Source organism: Canis lupus, chromosome 21 (assembly GCF_048164855.1).
Source record: "Canis lupus baileyi chromosome 21, mCanLup2.hap1, whole genome shotgun sequence".
In the NCBI taxonomy this organism is placed as follows: domain Eukaryota; kingdom Metazoa; phylum Chordata; class Mammalia; order Carnivora; family Canidae; genus Canis; species Canis lupus.
Genome location: NC_132858.1, coordinates 23,223,409 through 23,245,122, shown reverse-complemented (window position 1 = coordinate 23,245,122; position 21,714 = coordinate 23,223,409). Strand labels below are relative to the sequence as shown.

General features: G+C 39.4%; 1 long non-coding RNA gene across 2 annotated transcripts; it reads left to right on the top strand.

Annotated features, from left to right (window-relative positions):
• The first annotated feature begins 1,542 nt into the window (after window positions 1-1,542).
• Window positions 1,543-8,896, top strand: LOC140612886 (uncharacterized). Of its 2 annotated transcripts, none has more exons than XR_012013990.1 (3): window positions 1,543-3,926; window positions 6,009-6,466; window positions 7,942-8,896. It is a non-coding gene; the product is annotated as an uncharacterized lncRNA (long non-coding RNA). The 2 variants fall into 2 exon arrangements; XR_012013989.1 differs by having other exon boundaries at window positions 1,559-3,926; window positions 6,009-6,406; window positions 7,942-8,893.
• The last annotated feature ends 12,818 nt before the right edge of the window (window positions 8,897-21,714 follow it).

Here is a 21,714-nt window from a genome sequence, read left to right as displayed (position 1 = left end):
CCATTTCACCCCCAGAATTCTATGATCATATGAATTCTTGCCCAGGCCATTCTTAAGTGGTCTGTTGTGTGGAAGTGTAAGGCTCTCGGTGTAGTGTTTCCTAAGCACCCAGGAAGCTTGCAAACTCTAGAAGCACCCGCTGGCCGTGGCTTCCATCTGAGCTCAGTGGTCTTCTTCAAGAATAACAGTGGGTTAAGTCTATCCTTTATCTCTCAACGAGGCTGGGCCAAGAGCCTCTACCCTGGGCTTCTGCAGCATGACTTTCATACCTTTATCATCACATTAACTATATTATATGGAATTCATGTTTATTCACCAGTCTGCCTCACAAGGCTGTAGCCTCAGTGGGATACAGGGTGTGGCACGCTATAAGCATCCAATGCAGATGATTATGGGGACTTCTGACTCATCTGCTGCTTGTGGTTAGCTTAGGGATGTACAGGCCTGTGGGACAATTCATTGCAGCAGCTGAAGTGTCCCTGATCCTACAGGACACCAGAGGCAGGATACTGTTCTTCCCCTCCATTTTTCCGCCTTTATCTCCATCTGCTCATCCCACCGGCATTTCAGAGTCAGTATATTCTCACCCTGAACCGAACACTCCCTCTGAAACCTGTTTCTCACTTTGTTAAAGGCTTTGCCACCAAAGCCTTAAACCACTTTCAACGTTTGCCCTTGAAAACTGCCCCCTGCATCCAAACAGTTGACCAGAGACTTCAAGTTCACCTTTACAGTATCTCCACTGTCCTGGCTTTTCTCCTCCTACTGCCCTGATCCAGGCACATGATTTATTTTTAACACTTTACTATAGAAAATCTCAAACATATACGAAATAAACAGAATAGTATAATGAACCAACTATCACTCAATTTCTACAATTATCAGTATGCCCTCCTCCACCCCCTCCTCAATTATTATTGTATTTTTACAGCTATTTTCTAAGAAAGGTAAAATTTAGGCAAAGTTTACACGTCACAAATCTTTGCTGTATGATTTGAAAATTGGGGAGATCCCTTCAACTTATGCTTCTATCATAATCTAGAGCATTTTTATCTCCCAGTTTTGTGTCCCTGACCACTCTCTCCCTTCCCCAAAAGCGACTCACTGTTCGGATTTTTGATCTTAGATTAGTTTAGCTGTTCTAGAAGTTCATATAAATGGAATCCTACACCATGTACTCATTTGTGTCTGGCTTCTTTCACTCAAGATGATGTCTGTGAGATTCCTCCACAATTTTCATTCATTAGTAGCTCATTTTTTTGATATTGCCAAGTAGTATTTCATTGTATGAATAAACCATAATTTGCATATCTATTCCCCTATGCGTGTGAACAAAACTACAAGGAACATCTATGCACAGCATTTTTATGGACCTACTTTTTTGCTTCTATACAGCAATACGTCCTGGGTATAAAATATCTGAGTCACCACCTTAGTTTTTTGCTGGATGGCTACAGTATTCTCCTAGCTGTCATGACTGCCACCTGGTGTCAGCCCCCAAATCTGGCCACCAGGCCAAGTTCCTCTTCCCAAAGCAGAACTCCATCCATGTCAACAATCCACTTAGGAAGCTCTATTGTCTCCCGAGTGAAGTCAAGCCTGCCTGGCCTGACCTTCAAGACTCCCCACAATTCTGTCTCAACTCTTTTCCCATGTTTTACTTCCTGTGTTTTCCATCATGCTTTCTTGGAGCTGATGACTTAGTCTCTTTGATCTTAAGCTCATATAGGACTGTTGCTCAGAGAACCCCATCTTACTAGACTCTATAATCCATGGCAATGTCTGGCTCACAGTGGGACTCAAAAAAATTTGCTGAATGGATATCCAATGCTGCTTCATGTAGAGCTCATACCTCTAACTGTAGGTTCAAGAATACGTCTATGATGTAACTATGGCTCTCACTCTAGCCTTCTAGAAGGTAGGAGATGAAACCAGGTGACATTTCTCTGGAAGTGAAGATTCTGGGATTCTGGGAATATTACCAAATCCACTAAGTCCAGACATTCCACATGGCTCATGCCACTGATCTATCAAGAATAGGGCACTGAAGCGTATAATGGAAAGAACACAAGAATGACAGTCTGCTGTCCCAGTTTTAGTTTTACATATACCATTCACTGTGTGTCCTTGGGTAGGTTCATCACCTGAGCCTCCACCGTGCCTTCTGGGACACTGACATGGCAAAGAAAAGTGACCTTGGTGATCACTAAAGGTAAAAGTAAATTCACCCTGTGAGATGAAATTTCACAAGTAAACTGGGTCTGTTGGCTTTTTTGTTGTTGGAAGGCCCTTTGGCCCTTTGTATTCTCCTTGTACCCTTAGTTATCCCTAAGTAGAACCTGACATTACCCCTTGCCCCAAACTATTGATACCAGCAGCCAGAGTATATTTGGAACACCAAATTCCTGCTAGCAGGACCTCACCCACTGGTGGGAAAATTTGGTATCTGGGAACATTTTTGCCTGAAGCAGAGGTATTTGCTTCAGAGTACACCATCGGTAAAAGTGACTCCACAGGTCGTAGATTATTCATCTAGCGAATAACAGTTATAGAGTTGTTGAGAGTCATATCACCTTTTTCTACAGACAAAATAAAATCTCTATCACCACATCAGAGACACTAGTCACCTTCTAGCTCTGTGACTTAATGTTTCTTTGCCTCTATTTGCTCATCTTTAAAATAGGTGAAAGGAAGGAAAAATTCTTCCTCTACCCCTCAAGGTCTTCCAGCCAGACTAAAAATTAGATTTGCATAACACAGATTAACAGGAGAAAGACCCAAAATTGGATTATGTGCACACAGAGGTCTAATAATAAAATGGAGACCCAAAGAAATGATCAAGACAGCCAGTTTTAATACATTTCAGAAAGAGACAATAAATTTGTGAGGAATTGACAGGATAATGAAAAATAGATGTTTGGGAACTTTCATTAGTAAGGAATTCTAAGCGAAATTTGGGCTAAGGTAGTAAATTGGAAAAAAGCAAACAAGTTTGTTTTTATAGCTTCCTGGGCTTTAAAATCCCTATCTCTGGTGATAAGAATATCTTTTCACATCTTAATACAGAGAACGTATTTTTCACACGGGAGATTTGTTCCCTGCTTTCTGGGGGATACAAGAGGATCTGAGTGTGCCACCACTGGCTGTTTCTCAAGTAGCTTTCATTTAAAATAATCCATATGCCAAAGTGGCATATTTTGGGGCAGCCTACCCTTGGCTGTGACATGGGAATAATAAAGTAATAATGACATAATAAAGCCATTAGCCACATCTTAGGGGACAGATGCCTTGAGGAATGTGGGCTCCACACCACATTCTATTAGGTTTTAAGGGTGGCTCAGCAGGTTCACCATTTCTTCACTCTTCAAAACACATTCCAAACGCAAACAGCCTAAGTGCAAGCAGCCCTTGTTCTCTGTTTTCTTGGAAATGGAAGTTCTACACTAGAAAGCTCTTTTCTCTGAGTCTCCATCCCTCCCATCCCATCCATGGTTGTCCTCCATGAGTGAAAGCACAAGTGGGCAGTGGACTTCTTGTACCCTCTTGGGAAGAAGGAAAGCAAACTGGCAAACCCTGGGGAGGGCAGAAGCCTAACCCCCTTGAGCATGCCCTTTACCATAAGTGAAGGAAGGAGCAAAGACGAGAACAGAGTGGCCACAAACAAAAGCCAGAATTGTTTGAGACATGGACCCTTTTCAGGAGTCTTCAAAGCCATCCTTTCACCAAGCCTGGCAGGAGTACAGTATCGAGCCTGGGTGTTAGCCAAGCCTGGCCTGAGTTTATTCTTGCCAAACTGTTTGTTGTCTTTATTTGCCAAGACTTAACTAACCGAACTTCTGTTGGTCTGGCTGCCCCTCCGGAGAACTGGAGCTATTGTAACCTGCCACATGATCCTTCCATGGAACGTGCCAAAAACTTGACCCAAGGCAAGTATGGCTGATTCTCTTTCCCTGTTCAGGCTGCTCTTTTTCTTTCAGGCATGTTGTTGTTGTTATCATCGTCATTGTTGTTGTTTTGCTTTGTTTTATTTCATTTTATCAGTCACAACTCAGAGCTAAGTGTTTGGACTGAAGTGGAACAAAGTTCACTGACCCAAGGGGAGGATTCCTGTTGGGGGTTCAAAAAGGTCCCCAAAAAGGCCTTCATGGAAACTCTCTTCCTTAATTTACTCACCATGCCTCGGAGAGAGGCACCTGGTCTCTGCTTCTCCCACACCAGAGCATGGAAGCCATGGACCAGGGATTCTCAGAGTACAGTCCCAGGGGCAGCATTGGTTTCCCCTGGGAACTTGTTAGAAATGCAAATTTGTGGGCCCTGTTCCAGAGCCACCAAATCAGCAATCTGTATTTTAACAAGCCTTCTGGGTGATTCTGATGTACATTGAGGTCTGAAATCAATGCTCTAGGCTACGGATTCTCACCTTTGACACAATTTGAGCCAGATAGTTCTTTGTAGTGGCAGCCGTCCTGTGCACTGCAGGATGTTTAGCAGCATCCCTGGCCTCTACACACTAGATTCCACTAAACCCCCACCCTCATCCAATGGAACGACCAAAAATGACTCCGGCCCTTGCCAAATGTCCTGGAGGTGGAGGGAGGAGGTAAAATCATCCATGGTTGAGATCATGGACAAACTGCTTGTGGTTCCTCTAAGCTCTTGCATCCTCTGTACCATATTGACAAACAACTGCCAGCCTCTCTGGGTGGCTCCTTAGTGCACACTAATGAGGAGCACAAAAATACATAACCACTTAACAGCAGATCTTGTTTTTCAATCTTGATAAAACTCTCCTTTGAATCAACCCCCAGGCAAGAGCACGTGACTTTGACTAGTTCTCTTGCTCATCTGGGTTTGTAGTCAAGCAAAACAAAATAAAAAAACCTTCACAGTTGGATCTCTCCTCATCCTTTTATTTGTTTGCTACCCCCAGGGCAGAAGAGATAGCGGAACCTAGTTCAGAGATTCAGGGTATACCTGAAGTCCAGAGTGAAATGAATGGTTCATCTGCTCATCTTTGCTCTCACCTCCAAAATGAAAGATTTCCTTGCACACTCCGGATGCTCTTGTGGTGGAATTTCCATCCTTGGGTTGTTAGTGTTGTTGCATTTGCGACTTGCATTTGAAGGGAGCCCAAACCAGGAAATTTGCTATTGGGCTTTATTCCCACCATTGTCATTTCAGGCTTTTGACAATATTTCCACTTGAGGAAGCTGGATCTGGCAAAAATCAGTTTGGACTGACTCAGCCAAACCTAAAGTCAATTGCTCAAACTCCAACTAAAGGTCACAGTTAATTTGCTCACTTGGTTGGAATCTATTGAGCATCTACTATATACCTGCACTCTGCTAAGTCCTCAGGAGGTGGAGAGAGAAACATAGAACCTTCACCTGGGGACTGTTCATTGTCAGACAAAGGTAGAAGCCATTTCAAACAGAATGCAGTCTTTGACATATAAGAGGAAAGAGCAGAACCTCCTGGGAGTATGCTTCAGTGTGGAATCCTCAGTGTCTGGCACATAGTAGGGGCTTAATAAATATTTGTTAAATGAATCTTAGAGGGGAACTATTCTACATGGAAGGTTCAAGAAAGATCTAGCCAAACATAGTGCTACTTAGGTTTGCCAGGAAAAAAACAAACTTGAGTCATGCAGAGGAGTGGGAAGGGTATTTCAGCCCAAGAAAGTAGCAGGTACTAGGAGAGTGGACAGAAACCGGCATACAGCCTGGTATAGACTTTAGGAAGGTCTGAATGAATTGTCTGAAGAAATGTTTTCTGGTTATATATTGCTATATAACAAATTACCCCAAAACATAGTGGTTTAAACCATTCATTTTGCTTCTGTTATAATTTTATGGGTAAGGGATATGGAAAGACTTGGCTGGATGGTTCATCTCTCATTCACTGGCATTAACTGGGGTGAGCAGGGCTAATGATCCACTTCCAAGATGGCTTCTTCATTGACATCTCTGGTGCCTTCTGCTCTTTGGCTTCTCTCTCTCGTTATCCAGGGCACTCCACATGGTCTGGTCTTCTCGTGACATGGTAGACTCAGGGCAGTTACGCTTTTCACATGACAGCCAGCTTCTTCCAGAAAAAATATTTCAAGAGTGTGTGCTCTAAGAGACCCAAGTGGAAGCTGCAAAATGTCTTATGATCTAGCTTTGAAAGTTCTAGACTCTACGTTTGCTGTATTCTAATGATCAAACAAGTCACTACAGGCAGCCCAGATCCAAGAGGAGGAGAGAAATAGCCCTTTCCATTGATGGGGGGAAATGGCCTGTTTACAGGAGAGGAGAAATTTAATAAAAGGGAGCCATCTTGGAGAAAAGTTTCCTCAGTGGGTACCAGGACTCGAAGTTGGGACTACAAAATCAAGCCTAAAGGACTTGGAGCAGCAAGCTAAGGGGTGAGCCATCTACCCTGGATTGTGTGAGAAGCCACGGAAAGGTTTAAGCATGGAGTTAAGGTAGTGGTATGATCAGACTTATCTTAAAATTATCCATCTCGGATAGCTATGGCAAGTGGGGTAAAATGGGATGAGACTGGGGACAGGGAAGCACAGTGAGATGTCGGCAGCCTTGAAGAGCAAAAGTGACTTGGGGGTGGGGAGCTGAAGCCTGGGTGATGATGGTGATGGTGACGATGCCTGGGTGATGATGGTCACGATGATGATGCCTGGGTGATGATGGTCACGATGATGATGCCTGGGTGATGATGGTCACGATGATGATGCCTGGGTGATGATGGGCAGGGGCATCAGGTAGGGAGACTCTGAGGAATACTCTCAAGTTATCTGAGGCCTTCTGACACCTTTCCCCACATAACCCAAAATAGCTTCCTTCAACAGGAGAGAAGAAAGGTATCGTTTTTCATTCCAGGAACTGAATGTGGGTAAATGGCAGCTGGCAACTGAGCTTGTCTTCAGAGGCTTAATGGCCACACTTTTTCAGGTTTGTTAGGAGCTGCCACTGAGGAAAACAAACAGGACTGGTGTGAAGCCCATTAGAACAGGCCCTCAGAACAAAGGCTCCATTTGGCAGCTGTTGCTCAGAGCTGAGTGAAATAAACAAAAGAGTTCGTTGAGCAAACATAAAAGGAGCTTAATTGATGCAATTAAGGTGAAATTAAATAAAGGAAGGTTTTAGCCCGAAGTTCATGGAATATTTTTCACAAGGTAGTCACTGGAATAATCATTTGGGGCTTTTAAACAAAGAGAAGCACAGGATGTGGGAAATGGCCCAGTTGACCCTTGGGAGTGGACCAAACCAAGTGTGGTGATGTGGCTGCACGTGTGCAATTGTTTGGCCCCAGCTGTTCAGTCTTGGGGTGAGCGGGGTAGTAGGGTGAGGCTGGTAGGACTCAAGAGGGTGGGGGCAGATGCAGCCACTACGCGAACAATTCAGCAGGACCCAAACCTCTTGGTTATCACGTTACTCTGCTGTGTTTACTTCATGCCACTATCTGCGGGTATCCTGTTCGTTGCACGCTTCTTTACTGCCCGTCCTTCCCATTCACACACACACACACAGGCACGCATGCACACACACAAACACATGCACACGCACACACACATACACATGCATGCATGCTCAAACACACATGCACGCACACACACAAACACACACATGCATGTGCACACTGTGGGACTCTGGGTCTTCTTGGAACTTAGCTTTGGAGATGCCTATCCGGCTGGCTTAAGACCCGAAATACTGAAATCAAAAGCAAATATTTGTACCTCACACATGTTCCAAACCACTGCCCCGACCCCTTCAAACTGTCCCATGGGAAACCTATGCCTAAAATCAACTCAAAAAAGTACATTTATTTAACAATTACACAGTACTTACTATAGGCCAGGTATAATTTCAAGCATTTTACAGACATTAACCTCATCCTCATTACGATCCTATGAAGTAGGGATACTCTTATTTCATTTCACAGATGAGGAATGCTGACAGAGAAGTCAAAGAAGTTGTCTGAACCTGTACTGGGGAGCCAGGATTTGAACCCAGGCCTGTGGACACTAGCAGTCACACTCTTTAACCCTACACTAGAGCCCCTAGAATTACAGTCAAGGAGTAGCTACAGGAGCTGGGTGTCCAAGCCCACTGGCTGTGCTAGTGGGACCGTGAGTCCTTGGTCTGCTTCCTACCATAACTACTACTCTCACCAGCACTGGCTGCTAAGTGCGAAGCGCATCCTCGTGCCCTAATGGTGGATCAGAAGAGAGACATCCAGAAAGCCTGAAAGCACACGCTGATCAACTAACACTGATTAGAAAGGGGGTCTTTCAGAGTGAAGAATGAGTACATGGTGAGAAAGTTCCAGCCCTTTACAACTAAATGTATAAAATGTATAAGACTTTAAGACACTGGGACACTTGGATGGCTCAGTGGTTGAGCATCTGCCTCCAGCTCAGGGCATGATCCTGGGGTCCTTGGATCGAGTCCTGCATCAGGCTCCCTGCTGGGAGCCTGCTTCTCCCTCTGCCTGTGTCTCTGCCTCTCTCTCTGTGTCTTTCATGAATAAATAAATAAAATCTTCACACACACACAAAAAAAAATCTTTAAGAATCTGATCAGAGAAAAATTTTAAAACTATATGGATAATAGGAAAAAACACAAACATATGGGGTTAATTTTTTTTCTTTTAGAAATCATTCCAGTTTAATTACTTCATTTCACAAATGAGGAAAGCAAGGAGTCAAGAGTTGTTAAATTTTAATGTTCATTAAAAATATCCAAGGAGCTTTGTGAAAAACGCAGACACTGAATCCCTACCAGACATCACAGATCGGTAAATACCTGATACATGAATTCCAGTGTGGTCCAGGAATCTGTTATTCACAGATTTAAAGGCAGGAGTTGGTCTCTAGGTGACTCTGATGCAGGTGGTCCAGGCATCACACTTAGAAATACACCAACCTAGAAATGAAAAACTTTGTTCAATTGAATTCATATAAAGGTCTAAATTTTCCTATAGCTTGAAACATTTGTAGACTTCAGTGAAAAACCTTCCATTTCAAAATGAGTCTTGAATTCTTTTTTTTTTTGCTATTTTTTTCATTTGACTTATATAATATCTTTGTGTAGATGTCATGTGATTAATTGACTTGTGTCTGATATGACTAACTCAATGACCCTTAGTCCATTTTCCATATTATGTGAATGAAGCTACCAATTATAATACAATTTCTTTAATTTTGGGTGACAAAAAAAAAAAAAAAAAAAAAAAAGAAAGACTTTGCTCAAGCCTGGTATCTACTCAGTGACATGTCCCTCCAAGCCGGCCCGTGTCTGTTTGCTTTTAAACACTTCTTACAGATCCAAAACCACTTTTAGGAATATTATCTATAGTTAGCATATTACCTATAGTTAGCATAGCCTTGTTTAATTCTTTTTTCTGTGTTTATGATTTAGAAGAAAGCTCAGCACACAAGCTACCGAACTTCAAGGAAGCTTCCCTTGGTATTTGCTATGTTATGATTAGCACCAAAAGGGTGAAACAGAAAGCATGAGCACATGAGTCAAACACTTGTTCTCTGACCCATCTGTTCTCTCACAGAGTTAATCTGAAAGGGAAGACATCTATTTCCAGATGTGGGGCAAAGGGAAGAATGATAGCCCAAACTCAAGTATTACAATTTATTCCATTTAGAGCTTTTGAGAATCATTTTTATTTTATTTTATTTTTTTACAATTTCACTGAAGTTTAATTTACACAACGTTAAATCCATTTGTTGTACGTGGACACCCCAGTGAGTTTCAGTAAATTTATACAATCCTACACCACAGTTCAGTTCAAAATACTTCATTCACCCAAAAGTTCTCGTGTACTCATTTGCATTCAATCCTGCTCCCACCCTCAGGGGCAGGCAACCACTGATCTTTCTGTCTCTATAACTTTTCCTTCTCTAGAAATATATATTAATGAAATCATAAAATAAGTAATCTTTGTACTTGGCTTTTTAACTTAGCATAGTATTTTTAAGGTACATCAATGTTGTTGCACATATTCCATCTTTTTATTGCTGAGGAGTATCCCACCATGTGGATACTCCACATTTTGTTGATCAGTTCACCAGGTGATGGGTGTTGAAATGTTTCCAGTTTTTTTGCTATTATGAAAAATGCTGCTTGGTCTTACTTATACGAGAAATCTAAAACTGTTGAGTACTGTACATAGAAAAAGGGGTTATAGAAAGGTGGTTATTAGGGGTGGGACGGTGGGGGGATTTGGGAGGATGCTGGTGCAAAGTCGTAGTGATGTAGAATAAATAAGTCTGGATATCTAATGTCTAGCATGATGATTATAGTTAAGAATACTGTATTGAGAACTGGAAATTTGATAAAAAAGATTTCAGGTGCTCTCATCATACACAAAAAGATTATATGAGGAGATGATACACTAATCGGCTTGGCTGCAGTAAACATTTCACTATGCATATGTATATCAAATCATCATGTTGTACACCTTAAATATATACAGCTTTTATTAAGAAAAGAAAAGGAAAAAATGCAGCTAGAAATTTTAAGGTACAAGTCTTTGTGTGGACACTTTTTTCATTTTTCTTGGGTCAAATTCTAGGACTGGAAATGCAGGGTCATATGGTAAGTTTATATTCAATTTTAATTTTACTTTATTTCTTTTTTAAAAAATTTTATTTATTTATTCAAGAGAAACACACAGAGAGAGGCAGAGACATAGGCAGAGGGAGAAGCAGGCTCCCTGTGAGGAGCCTCCCCTGCAGGGAGCCCAATGCAGGACTCGATCCCAGGACCCTGAGATCATGCCCTGAGCCAAAGGCAGACACTCAACCACTGAGCCACCCAGGTGCCCCATATGTTTAATTTTTAAAGTAAATTGCTAAACCATTTTCCCCCAAAGTGACTGAACCATTTTGAAGTGTCACCAGTGATGTATGAGAGTTGTTCCATTGCCTCCTCAACACTTGATATTATCAGTCTTTTTAAATTTTTGTTACTCTAGTCAGTATGTAGTGCTATCTCTGTAGCATCATTTTTCCCTAACAGAATATGATATTCTGCATCTTTTCTTGTGCTTATTGCAGTTCACGTGTCTTCTGTGATGAAGTGCCTGTTTCAGATCCACTGGCCATTTTAAATTGGGTTGTTTGTCTTAATATTGAGTGTAAAAGTTCTTTATATATTCTAGGTATAGCACTATTATAAGATATATTATTTGTACAATTTTCTCCCAGTCTATGGCCTGCCTTTTCATTTTCTTAATGGTGCTTTTTGAAATGCAAAAGTTTCTAATTTTGAGGGAGTCCAATATGTAAATTTATCTTCTTTTATAGACTGTGTTTTTTGATGTCATTTCTAAGAACTATTTCCCTAACACTAGACATGAAGATATTTTCCTGTGTTTTCTTCTAGGAATTTTATACTTTTAGCTCTTAAGTATAGATCTGTGACCCATTTTTAATTAATATTTTATGTGTAGGCAGGGTCTCTGTTCATTTGTTGCATATGGATATTCAATTATTCCAGCTTCATTTTTTGAAAAGACGATCCTTCTGCCAATTGAATTACCGTGGGATAATTATTTCCGGACTCTATATCCTGTTGTGTTGGTCTACATGTCTGTCTTCATACCAATACTGCACTTGATTGCTGGAAGTTTATAGTAAGTCTTGAAGTCAAGTAGTGTAACTTAGTCCTTTTTCAAAAGTATTTTGACTATTCTATGTTCTTTGAATTTTTATATTAATTTTGGAAATAAATTTCTCTATACAAACAAATCTTCTGGGATTCTGTAGGATTTTGTGTTGAATTTGTAAATGAATTTGAGGAAAATTATCATTTTAATAATACCAAGTCCTTCCAATCTATGAAAAGGGTATGGATTTCTATTTATTTAGATCTCTAACTTCCCTCAGCATATATTGTTGGTTTGAGTATCTTTCACTGCTTATGTTAAATTACTCCTAAGTATTTTTATGTCATTATGAATTACTTTATTTTCTTAATATTACTAAAATTTTTGTGTTATTATTTCTTCTTGAGTCAATTTTGATAATTTGTGTCATTCTAGGAATTTTTCCATTTTTCTAAGTTGTTAAGTTCATTGGCATTAAGTTCTTCATAATATTCCTTATAATATTTCAATTTTTAATTTCTGTAGGTTTCATAGTGATTGTAGAATAGTGGTTTTATTCCAGTTTTAATACTTTGGGTATTCCCTTTTTTTCTTGGCAAATCTAGCTTAAGGTTTATTAATTTTATTGATCTTTACAAATAATTAACCCTCAGGGCACCTGATTTCTACAAAGAAAATAATTGGGGGTGCGTGATTTCTACAAATAAAATAATTGGGGCTCAGTTGGTTAAGCGTCTTCCTTCAGCTCAGCTCATGATCCCAGGGTCCTAGGGTCAAGCCCCATGTCAGGCTCCGTGCTTAGTGGGGAGCCTACTTCTCCCTCTCCCTCTGTAGCTCCCTCTGCTTGTGCTTTCTCTCTGTTAAATAAATAAATAAAATGTTAAAAAAAAAAAAAGGAATCATTTTCAGCATCATTTTTTTTCTTGTTTTCTATTTCATTGATTTCCACTCCAATTTTGTTTTATCTTTCTTCTATTTACTGTGGATTTTATTTACTTTTCTTTGTTTCTTCCTTCTTCTTGGAAGCTTAGATTATTGACTTTATGTCTTTCTTTCTTTAGAATATAAGTATTTAATGCTATGAACTTTCCTTGCAGCACTGCTTTAGCTGCATACCATAAATCTTGATATATTGCATTTTTCTTTCAGTTAAAGATATATTATTTTCTTTGTGATTTCTTATAGCCTGAGATATTTACAAATGTGCTAATTTCCAAATAGTTGCAAATTTCCAATTTTTTTCTGTTGCTGATTTTTAAATTACTTACACTGTACCTGATACTTTTACATTTATTGAGAATTTTTTTATGGCCTAGAATATGATCTATCCTGGAGAATATTTCATGAGTTTGCTGCTTTGGGATAGAGTATTTTATGAAACTGCATGTGTTGGGGTGGAAAGTGGGGGAATAAAATAATGAATAAGACATGATTCTTGTCCTTTAAGTTTAAATCTTGCAGAGCAGTGGTTCTCAACTCAGTGCAATTTTGCACCCCAGGATACATTTTGCAATGTGTGGGAACATTTTTGTTTGTCACAACTGGGGTGGGGGGGCGGTATGCTATTGGTATCTAGGGGCTAGCTGATCTGCCAAACATCCTACAATTCACAAGATACCTCCAACAGCAAAGAATTATCTGGCCCAAAATGTCAATAGTGGCAAGATTTAGAATCCCTGTTGCAGAGTATATAAAAGGCATTTTGTTAGAGCTTAAGACAGTAATTTCCATGCTATAGCAATTACTGTACTGCGGCTGAAATCAATCAACCCCTTAGCAGTTGCCACATCTCTCATGTGTTTATTTGTTTGTCTTTCCCACTAGACTGTGAACCTCATGAATGTTGGGATCCACCCAAATCTTTATGGTGGTTAAACGCAGAGAGAGGATCTGGAGTCAGACAGACTTGGATTTCAATCCTATATCTTATATTCACTAGATATTTGACTTTGGGCTAGTTCTTTGACCTCCTTAAGCCTCAATCTTCTCAGTGGTATAATGTGAATAATGTGCCTACAATAGGATTACTGGGACAACTAATAAACTAATCAAGGGAGGCAACTGGCACAGTCCTGGCATATATAGTCATTACCTTATTATTGTTATTGTTATCTCCAACACCAAGCCCAGTGCCCTGGAAATATGTGTGAACACATGAATGAGTAACTGAGTCACAGTCTCTTGCCTTCCTTCCTCCAATATAGGGAAATGGCTCTACAGAGTTATTTTTACTTAGATGAAGATGGCCTCATCTTACTCCTGGAATAGGGCTTAGTTTCCACAGAGGAGGTCATGGATGCCCATAGAAGATAGGCAGAAGCCAAAAGAACAAACAAGTGTAAGACAAATACACACTGACCTCAGTTCCATCCTTGAGATCCTTTTCAGCCACATATGAAGTAGTCATATGTGGAGGGAGCAAGGTTCATGCCCAAAAAAAGCCCCACAATACTGTTCAACTGGCACCACTCTGGGCCATCTTTCCCATTTTTGCTTCAGAGAAGGAGGTCTCTCTTCTTCATGTCCATCACTTGCCATGACACTGTCTACCCTACTTCTGAGTCTTGGATACTTCCTCCCCACTAGAAACCTCTCCCAGATATTCCCAGACAACCTTTTCTGATCAATGTTAATAGCTGTTGGACCCCTATCTAAGCACATCATCTCCTGTCACCATCTACTTCTGAGAGACCTGACAAAGATCACATCTGCGAAACAGTTTGCTAATTAATGTTTAAAGTGGTGGGTGAGGGCAAAACTTTAACATCCTGACTTCTCCCTGTGTTTGCTTTTAAGGAAGGAGTTCCTGGTGAAAGAAAAGACACCTCAAGCTTCTAAAGAACCCCATGGTATATAAAGCAGGACTCGTATGGTACCCGAGAATAGCTAACCAGCCAGGAGGATGATGAGTAAAGATAAAGTTTACAAGAAAGGAGGGTCAAGTCCATTTAACATAGTGTACATGACTCCATTTTACTATCTAGTTCCTACTGTGGCCTGAGTTTAGCAAACATCTCAGGAACAGACAAAAATCTAGAGCCATCCCTCTTAATGAAATTGATTTATGGGTCATAGATTGCTGTCTTTAATACTCATAAGCCCCCCCCCCCAAAAGCCATTATTGCCTTTATGGAGTTTCTCTATATATTTACCTAGAAACTTGCCTTCCCTGATGACAGTATACATCAGAGATCAAGGCTAAGTAAGAACAAAGTGATCTGAATGTAAACAAGATAAAGATATGAGCAGCAGAGAGCATTAAGAACAGAATGGTGGCCTTATTTCCCAAAAATCATGACAAGAATTTCCATTTTCTGTTGTATTAACACTATGACTTAGAATAAGTATTTCTACTTTGTTAACTCCAAACATAACAAGGAAAATAGTAAAAACTGACATTTAAAAAAAACATTTTTGAATGCTGCATACGTTTTGGGTACTTTTCTAAATCCTTTACATGTATAAGTTAATTTCATCCACTCATTTAACACAATTTTTTGGACCATGTACTAGGGGCCAGGTACCGTGGTATGTTCTGGGAGTATAGTAATAAACAAAGTCCTCAAAGAGCTCTGTCTCCATGAACTGTACACTCCCTTGGGGAAGTCAATAAACAAGTAGATGATATAATATGTTAGAAGGCAGAAATCAATGCTTTTGAGACAAATAAATCTGGGCAGAGGGACAGAGAAAGTTGGGTGTGGGGTGCTACAATTTTCAATCAAGCATTCAGTGAATGCTTCACTGCAAAGCTGTCATTTGACCAAAAACTTAAAGGAAATCTCACAATTAGTAAGACCAAATCCAAATAGTGTTGCTATAGGGTGCTCTTATTTGTTTGTTTGTTTTTTACTGAACCTTGGGCCAACACCCTAAGCCCCTAGGAAATCTGTATGAACCTCTACATTGTGTAAAATGATTGAGCCATGGCCAGGCAGCAAGCAAGCCAAACATGAAGTCACTCATCCAGTCCCTGGTCCCATTTGTGAGGATCTAAAAGCTGTTGATTTTCCAGACTACTTGGAGGAGTTCAAGGTATGCCTTTGAGGTAGTGTTGGCATCATGGGCATTTGGAGGAGTTTTCTGTAGACCCTTTTTCCCCAGATGGATCACAATGTGTCTCCCCTTCTTGTAATTGCTGTATTCCCCAGAATTGGAATTTCTTACTGCTAGATCTGGATGCTGATGATCAGAGAGCCTCTTTGATGTGAGAAAAAAAACAAAGGGAGAAGGCCTTTCCCAAGGATCTGGGGAGCCCCAATCCCTGAGCCTCTGAACTGCCTATGACTTTGCTTCTATCACATTGTCTGGCTTCAACCTAGGCTCTTGTTTTCCAAGTTCTTTCAGACTCCTTCCCCATGTCTGTCAGTTAATGTCCCTTCCACCACCTCATCGACTGCCCTAGGCAAAACCAGCTTTGACAGATGTGAATCAGTCACATATACCTTAGTTTGACTTTTAATCTAAGGGGCTTCTCTCAGACCTAATTGTGCTTTAAGACTTATTTTCAACGCTGTGAGCATAACTTTTAAGTATCAAAGGGGCAATAAGCAAGTGAGAAAAGTATTTGGGACGGATGGCTCTTGCTTCCTATATAAATATGAAATTGCTATTAACTTGTGTTTTATTACAATTTCCATTAGCTACAGTCACAAGAGCTCAGTGATCACCATTATTTTTAAATTGATGGAACCCTAAAGATTCAGAGTACCCAAGTTGGAAACCACTGAAATGATTTCACCTTCTCCTCTTATAGATGTTGAATGTAAATTTTATTCTACTACTGATTATTATGGTTTAAGTTTCACATTTACTTTACTATAAAAGGAAGGGAGAGAATGAGGAGGGAAGGAGGGAGGGAGGGACACAGAAGGGAGGGAGCAAGGAGAGAAGGAAGAAAGAAAAATTGAATAAGCTTTCCACAAAAATGTCTGGAAATAGAAGACCAGAGTACTTTAGAAGAAGAATTTGGAAATAGAAATGGACTGGTAATAATGCAATTTTCCTTTAGAATAAACCACCTATGGACTTTTCATCAAATAATTTAGCAAATGTAACTACATGCAAGGGGTAGTGCCTAAGGCAAATAGGTAAATGGATGCTTAGTATCCTAGGGAGTCCAGCTCAAAGCAAATATGTCAGGGAGGGATTTGAGGAATGTAGGCTCCACCCCTGGGCATTACCACCATTTTATTGTTCTTGTATCTTTCACATTATTGCTAAGTACTGCTGCTTATCTGACTATTTCCTTAGGTAGGGCAAATATTTCAACAGATGTGAACCATGACAATTACTTACAAGGGAGAAAGTAGAACATCCTCACCATAGTGAGAGACTTTAATGCATGTATTTTGATAAATAGAACAAGCAGACAAAAATTTGGTGTGGATATAGAAGTGTGAATAAAATAATGAATAAACGTGACCTAATTGAAGTATATACTATACTGTACCAGATAGCCATAGAACACCCATTATACTCAAGCATACATGGAATGTTTACTAAAATTGACCATATTTTAGGTCATAAGGCAAGCTGCAAGAAATTTCAAATGGCTGAACTAATACAGAATATATTCTCTGACCACAGTGTAAGTAAGATTATAAAACATTTTTTAAAAGAAAAAAGAAAAGGAAAAAAGATAAATGTCCAACTGCTTGGGAATCAAGTAATACTCTAAATAACACATGAAATGAAAAAGTATCACAGCTGAAATTAGAAAATAGTTGTAATGGAAAGGTAGTAAAAACAAAATGCATTAAAACTTTCAGGATGTAGCTAAAAAGAGTGTTTAGGGAAATATATTAATGAGTATTAAAGAATACAAGAATGGCTAAAAAGCAATGATCTCAGTTTTCATATAAAAAAGCTGGAAAAAAATTAAACCCAAAGAAAGTGGAGTGGAGGAAATTTTTTTTTAAATTAAAGAAGTAGAAAACAAAAGTATAGTAGAGAAAATTAACACAGTCAAATGTTAGCTTTAAAAAGATTTAATAAATTGGCAAATTTCTAACAAACTACAAAAATAAGAGAAAAAGCACAAATTATCAAATTGAGACTGAAAAGGGGGATATCACTCTAGATATTAGAAAGACAATAACATTTCTTATGAACTACTCTGTTTCAATAAATTTGACAATATGATGGACAAATTTATTGAGAAACACAAGTTAGAAAAACTAACAAGAATAAATTAAAAATCTAAACAATCCTATGTAATAAAATTGAATCAATTATAAAAGTTCTTCCTTCTCATTAGGAAAACTTTGTTTTAGCCTAAGTTGGTTCACCAGTTCTTCCAAATATTTATTTTTTTTCTTCCAAACATTTAAATGTACCAAATAAACTGATCTTACAGAAGCTCTTCTAGAGAATAGAAAGAGAAGGAACAGTTCTCACCTCTTTTTTAGGAGTTCAGAATAACCTTAGAGCCAAAATCTGACAAGAAATTTATAGGAATGGAAAAATTACAAACTACTTTCCCTCCTAGATATAACTGGAAAAATTCTGATCAAAACATTATTAGAATCTAATATTATATAATAAGGATAATACACTATCACCAAATTGGGTTTATCACAAGAATACATGGGTAGTTAAACATTTGAATATGAATCCATGTAACTTACACACTGATTTAAAAAAAAAAAAAGGAGGAAATCACCTGATGATAAAGATACAGAAAAGACTTTGATAAAATGTGAAACCAATTCATGATTTTAAAAAAATCCTCAGAACACTAGGAATAAAATGAAACTTTCTCAGTTTATAAAGAACACCTAAAAAACCAACAGTAAACAACATAATCAATGGCAAAATATTGAAAGCTTTCCCCATGAGATCAGGAATGAGATAAGATGTCACCATATTTCTACTCCGTATTGTACAGGAGAGGACGATACCCAGGCAGGTGAATTTCTACATGCTAACCATAAAGAAATTTTTAAAAAGCTTAAAAAAATTACCACTAACAATAGCATAAAAAATTCAGGTACCTACAAATCAATCTAATGACATATCTAAAACTCCTACACTAAAACTTATAAAACTTTATTGAGAGAAATCAAAGATGACATAAATGAAGGAATATAACTTACTCATGAACTGACTCCATGTTGTAGACATGTCAGTTTTCCTCAGATAGATCTATAGATTGAATATAATCCCAAATCAAATACCAGATGGATCCTGAAACTTATGTGGAAATACACCGGGCCGAGAATAAATAAGGCAATCTTAAGCACAGAGAATGAAGATGGAAGACTTACCCTACCAAATATTGAGACCTATTTTTTTTAATATTTTATTTATTTATTTGAGAAAGAGAGAGCATGAGCAGGGCTGGAGAGGGGGAAGGAGGAGGGGAAGCAGGGACAGGAGACAGGCAGCAGGAAAGGGACAGGGAGGGGTGAAGGGAGAAGACTCCCCCCTGAGCAGGGAGCCCACTCAGGGCTGGATCCCAGGACCGTGAGATCATGATCTGAGCCAAAGGCAGACAGTTAACCAACTGAGCCACCCAAGTGCCCCTACTGAGATCTATTTTTTAAAACAGATTGGTATTTGTAGGAAGGTAGCAAAGAGACCAAGGGAAGGGAACAGAAAATCTAGAAACAGTCCCACATATAATCGCCCAAAGATGATAAAGTTGTTACTGTAAGGCCAAGAGGGAAAAAATGGTCTTTTCAAAAGTCATGCCACATAAAAAATCATTAGAGAGCCACATATATGGACAAAAGTCCAACCACAGACAAAAGTCAGTTCCAGATAAATTTTTAGATGTAAATGTGAAAAGGAAAAACAATATAGCTTTTGAAAGGAAACAGAAAATAATGTCTCCATTACTTTGGGGTAAGCAAAGATTTCCCAAGTATGATTTCTCAAGGCTAATCATAGGGACACCTGGGTGGCTCAACGGTTGAGCCTCAGGTCATGATCCCAGTCCGGGGATTGAGTCCCACATCGGGCTCCCTGCAGGGAGCCTGCTTCTCCCTCCACCTGTGTCTCTGCCTCTCTCTCTGTGTCTCTTATGAATAAATAAATAAAATCTTTAAAGAATAATAATAAACTGCTAATCATAGGAGAAAGAATGTATGTTAAAAATATCTTAAAATTAATAACTCATTCAAAAACGACACCAGGAAAAGAGTGTAAAAGACAAGCCACAGGGTGGGAGAGGGATTTGGTATGTACACATACACAAATAATTACATTTTTACAAGACTGTGTATCCAGGAAATATCCACATCCCTGTACCTAGGTCTAATGAAAGCCTCATATCCAGAAAATATGACTGGTTTCTACAAATTAATTTTTAAAAGACAAATTTTTAAAAATCAAATAAACAAATGAGTTGAATAGGCTATTCTTAAAAGAAGATATCAAGGTGGTTAATAAACACATAAAAATGTGTTCAATAGCATTCATCATCAAAGAAATGTAATTAACACAGCCATGTGACTCACCTACATACCCCCCTCTCTCCAGGGTGGCTTCCTGAGCAGGTGGCTTGTATAGTCACAGAGGACTCGCCCTTAAAAGGACCCTGCACTTAACTTCATGCTTCACTGTCACTTTTCGAAATTCCTAAAAACTTAAAATAAGGTCTTCCACATTTTTATTTTGCTCTGGTTTCCACACACTGTATAGCCAGTCTTGCCGTCCATAATGGTTAAAAGGAAAAGACAGACACTGGTGAGGATGTAGACCAACTAGAATGCTCATTTATACCTAGTGGATGTAGAGATGTAGTCAAGTACTTTGGAAAACAGTTGAACATGTGTATAAAAGCGAATATAGGCATAATACGTAAGCCAGGACCTCCACCCCCGGATGTGCATCCGACAAGATGTGGGCTTACATTCACCAGAAGATACGTCCAAGAAGAGTCACAGTGGCACTATTCATTATAGTCCCAAACTGAAAACAACCCAAACGTCAGTCAATAGTAAAATGGATAGATGCATTTTGGTATATGTATAGAGAACGCCACACATCATTGAGACAACGCAATAATACGAGTGAATCTCACAATAAAAATCTGAGTGAAAGAAGCCCAACACACACCTAAAACATACAGTGTGTGATTCCAATGATAACAATTTTCAAAAGATGCAAAAATAGATTGATCACTTTTAAAAGTCAAAACATAAGTGAGGGGCAGGAATTGGAGGAGGATTCAGGGAGGACTTCTGGGTGCCGGCACCATTGCTTCTTGATATAGGTGCTGATTACATGGGACTGTTCACTTGGCGAGGCTTCACTGATCTGGAGAGTTGATCTGTGTGCTTTTTGGTTTGTATAAATGTTATAACTCAACAGAGTTTTTTTTTTTTTTTTTTTTTTTTTTGAAAGCCAAGCACAAATTGTAGAGACCCGGGGAAGACCGCCCTCAAATGCACCACAATGGCATATTGATTATTTTGAATTGGAGCTACTTGGGAAAGAACAGGTGCAGGGACACTCAGATGCCCCTCTTCCCCCGCAAAAGAGCAAGCAAATCTCCCATATGAAAAATACCCTCTCTGTACTAAGAAGTAAAAAAACATCCTCATGACCAGAGATAGGGACTTGAAGGTCCAGAAAGCTATAAAATAAACCAGTTATCCTTATATTAATCTCCTTTGTCAGCCCAAATTCTGCTTAGAATTCCTTACTCTTTAAAGCACCCATCAAGTGCCCCGTCACCCATTCACCCCCACCCCCCGCCCTCCTCCCCTTCCACCACCCCTAGGGCACTTGACGGGATGAGCACTGGGTGTTATTCTGTATGTTGGTAAATTGAACACCAATAAAAAATAAATTTATTATAAAAAAAAATAAAGCTCCCAAACACCTGTCCCCCTTATTATGTGCATTCCTCACAGATCTGTCAATTCTTCGTCTAAAATGCATAAAAAAACTGCCTGCCTTGGTCACTTCTTTGGGTCTTGATTCCATTAGTGGACCTCAGTGTGTACGTAATACTACTTTGGGATTTCTTCTCCCATAAACTTGTCTCGTGTAATTAATTCTTAGCCCAGCTGGGAGACCATGTGTGTAGAGGAAGAACTCTCCCTCCCTGACAAAAGCGAATGTTTTTGTTTTCACTACCGT